Source organism: Tupaia chinensis, unplaced genomic scaffold, assembly GCF_000334495.1.
Source record: "Tupaia chinensis unplaced genomic scaffold, TupChi_1.0 Scaffold000314_1, whole genome shotgun sequence".
Taxonomy (NCBI): Eukaryota; Metazoa; Chordata; class Mammalia; order Scandentia; family Tupaiidae; genus Tupaia; species Tupaia belangeri.
Window position 1 is genome coordinate 1143578 of NW_006159807.1, and position 4517 is coordinate 1148094.

Here is a 4517-nt window from a genome sequence, read left to right on the forward strand (position 1 = left end):
TTTCTGCCATTCTCCTCCTGGGGTTTTGGATGTGCACACACAAGTACCTGGCATCTTTCTCAAGCTTCCATGTCTGGGACTTGAACCGCAGTCAGCCATGTGGGAGTCCAGTGCCTTAACCACCACACCTGCTGCCTCCCCCGCCTTTTTTTTTTTTTTGAGAGGTTTTTGCTATAGGCCGTCTGTGCTTCCTTAAAGACAGAGAGAGACAGAGAGACAGAAAATGAGAAATCACTCCCTGGGGTGGGGGATGGTCACGCTGCAATCCCTTCTCCTCCATTCTCGGGATCTTGGGCACGCACGCATACGTACCCAGCGTGAGTTTAAGTCACTGGGTCCAGGACTCGAATCGTGGTAGACTACATGAGAGTCCAGCGGCATAGCCATTACACCAACTCCTGGTACCCCCCGGCCTTTTTAAAGTTTTTTTTTTTGCCATGGGAGCATGTGTGCTTGCCAGAGAGAGACAGATAGAGATGGAAAGTGAGAAGGGAAGTAAGAAATCACCCTCCAGGGGCCATGGCGTGGCCACAATCCTGTCTCTTTCATCCTCTTCCTGAGATTTTGGGCACGTACACACATGCTTCTGGTGTGAGTCTTAAGCTGCTGGATTCAGGACTCAAACCTCAGTCGACCATGTGGGAATCTAGTGCCTTAACCACTACACTACCTGCTGGCCCTGCCCCTTTCTTATATTGTTAGATATCATAATAATAGTTAATTTTTACTTATTGTTTACTACATGCAAAATGTTTCACATGAGTTTTCTCTTAACCCTCACAAAAATTTTATAATGTAGGCATTATTATTGTTTTTACTTTCTACTTCAACTCAGGGAAATAAAGAAACTTGTCAGAGGACTTATCCATAAACAAAAGAAGTGGGACTAATTCAGGTCTGTCTGATTCTAAAACCTGAGCTCTTTTTATTTTGAAATTTAATTTTACATTTTTTAAAAAAGAATTAATTTAATTTTTTATTGTTATTTTTCAGTTTAATGAGAGAGAGAGAAAGCAAACCTCCAGATCCAGGACTTGAACTGCAGTCAGCCATGTGGGAGTCCAGTGCCTTAACCACCATGCCACCTGACGGCTCTGCCTGAGTTCTTTTTAATATACCATTGTTAGACTCCAGACTGTAAATTCAGGTCAATTAGATGATATTGTGTTTAAAATGCATACATTTGTTAAAGACTACATGTCTCTAAATGCATTGACACATTGTCCTTAATTCATTGCATTAACTTTTGGAACACATGTTTCGTCTGAGTTTTGTTTCTGTACATTATTTAGTTTTTTGAGAGATTTTTGCTGTAGGGCACATGCACTCACTGGAGTAAGAGAGACAGAAAGCAAGAAATCATCCCAGGGGGATGGCCATGCCACAATTCATTCTCTTTCATTCTTCTCTGGGAATTTTGGGCATGTATGCAAGTGTGCCTGGCTTGAGTTTCAAGTTGCTGGGTCCAGGATTTGAAGTGCAGTCTACCATGTGGGAGTACAACACCTTAACCACTGAGTTACCCACTAGTCCCCATTATTCAATTTTTAAAAATCATAGTTTTTTATATATATATATATATATATATATAATAATAATAATATTCTAACTTTATTTGTTATTATTTCCCAATTTGACCAGAGACAGAGAGAGGGAAAGTGAGAAAGGAAGCGACCAGGTCCAGGACTTGAACCATGGTTAGCCATGTGGGAGTCCAGCACATTTAACCATCATGCTACCTGTGAGCCCCAGTTCCTTATATATTTTTACAGGTTGTATTTTAATCAGTACAGAGATATTCCAGATCTTTAAAAATGATTTAAAGAATAAAGTATTTCACATTTGTAGTTTCTTGCTGATTTTTGTGAGAACCATTGTCTTTACATTCACAGAAGATTCCCAATTTCAGTGATGTCTTTCTGTGGGGGAAAAAAAAATGAGTACCAGGAAATGCTTCTGTCTACAAGATACCACTCATTTAAAAATAACTAAAATATGAGTTTGTTTTCACAATGAACTGATCGGCAACATGGAGAAATTACCTCTGATGAAGGAAATAAATGAAGACAACAGAACACCAGCTGAGATTTATAGTCATCATAACTTATTTAATCCTCCCCCCCCCCCTTTTCTTTTTGAGAGGGAGATTTTGCTATAGGGAGCACATGCTTGCCAGAGAGATGCCGAGAGACAGAAAGTAAGAAATCACTCTCCCTAGGGGGATGGCCATGCTGCAATCCCTTCTCCTCTATTGTCCTCTTGGGATTTTGGGCATGCACACACATGCACCTGGTGTGAGTTTCAAGCCTCTGGGTCTAGGACTCAGTTGCCCATGTGGGAGTCCAGTGATGTATCCATTACACCATCTGTTGGTCCCATAACTTACTCTATTCTACATTCCCTGGACACTTCCACTTAGAAATTCTGCTGCATTATTTTCCACTTAGTCGTCTGTTGCTTTGTCACTGTTCTACAGTTTTATATGTTCCTCTTTTGTTACCTCAATTACTTTAAATCTCACTGGAGCAGGAGGCCATCTTTAATTTGCTGTTTTTAATTTGCCAGAGAGTGCATGCTTTTGCTAGAGACAGACAGAGAGGGAGACAAACAGATGGAAAGCATTTCCCATGGGGCATAGTCATTCAGCAATCTATTTTCCATCTTTCCCTTCTTTCAGTGTTTGGGCATGGCATGCCTACACTCCCTGCGTGTTTCTTAGGCTGCTGAGTCCAGGACTTGAACTGCACAGTTGGCCTTATGGAGCCAGCTACCTTAAGCATCATGCTACCAGTTGGCCTGTTTTCTTTTGTTTTCAAGATACAGTCCTGAAGATTGCAGTATTATGAATAACTACTGGGAGTCCATAAATGCCATTTGAAAGAACATTGAGGGGCCAGTAGGTGTTATGGTGGTTAAGGCACTAGCCTCATGCATGACTGACTGCAGTTCTAGTCTTGGACTTGGTGGCTTGCATTCTTACTTTCCTCTCTCTCTGGTCAAATTAAAAAGTAAATAACAAATAAAATTAAATAAATAATTCTTGGAAAAAAGGAAAGAACATTGAAATAATAATTGATTTGCAAAGGGAAGAATTAACACCACTAACCAGAGCATTTGCTTTTGTGTCAAAGTAATAAGAAGTTAAATACCTTTTTTTAAAAAAAGAATTATGTTATTTAACTTTTTTTTTGGACAGGTTTTTGCTACAGGGCATGTGCGCTCGCCAGAAAGATAGAGAGAGACAGAGAGACAGAAAGCAAGAAATTAATTACCCCCCCCCAGGGGAAGGGCCACACTGCAATCCCTTCTTCTCTATTCTCCTCTCAGGATCTTGGGCACATATGCATATGTGCCCAGCATTGAGTTTAAGCAACTGGGTTCGGGACTCGAACCGTGGTTGACTACATGGGAGTCCAGCTATGTAGCCATTATGCTAACTGCTGGTACCCTATATATTATTTAACTTTTAAAATATTTATTTACTTATTATTATTTTTAAAAATTTGACAAGAGATGGACAGAGAGAGAGAGGGAAAATGAGAAAGCAAGCTGCCTGGTCTGGGATTTGAACTATGGTCAGCCATGTAGGAGTTCAGTGCCCTTAACTATCACGCCACCTGCTGACCCCTAAATATCTTTTTAAGAAGAAGAATTATTTAGTTTTATTTATCATTATTATTATTATTATTTTAAATTTGCTACAGGGCATACACACTCAGTGGAGAGAGATGGGGGTGGGGGAAATGAGAAAGCAAGTTGCCAAGTCTGGGACTTGAACCATAGTTGGCCATGTTAGAGTCCAGTGCCTTAACCACCACACCACATGTTGGCCTCAAGTTAAATATCTTTTTATAATCCTAAAATTATGAAGTACTTTAATGTGTGTGTCTCCTCCAAAGCAAAAACAAAAAGATTAGACTTTCAAAAAACTTAGTTTTTTATAGAAAAATCTTGAGAAAGAAAAATGTTAAATTTTATAAAGGTGATGGACTGGCCTGGTAGCCAAGTGGCTAAAGAAGCTGGATTCTGGCCCTGCTGGCTTGAAAAACATGGAGAACGCATGTGTATGAGTGTTCTAAATCTATACCCTCGGGACCAGCAGTTAGCATAATGGCTATGTTGCTAGACTCCCACGTAGTCGACCGTGGTTCGAGTCCTGGACCTGGTGGCTTAAACTCATGCCGGGCGTGTGTGTGTGTGTGTGTGTGTGTGTGTGTCCGTGCCCAAGATCCTGAGAGGAGAATGGAGGAGAAGCGATTGCGGTGTGGCCATCCCCCTGGGGGGTGATTTCTCGCTTTCTGTCTCTCTGTCTCTCTCTGTCTGTCTGGCGAGCGCACGCGCCCTATAGCAAAAACCTCTCAAAAAAAAAAATAAAGTAAATCTATACCCTCTAGCAATAAAAAAAAAGGCATTTCTAAAAAAAGAAAATTTTATAAGGGCGAACACGCATTTGGCTGCAGTGGTGACTATTTCACACGTCTCAGATGCGTGGTTTTCTAAGTGGAAATGAGCAAAAC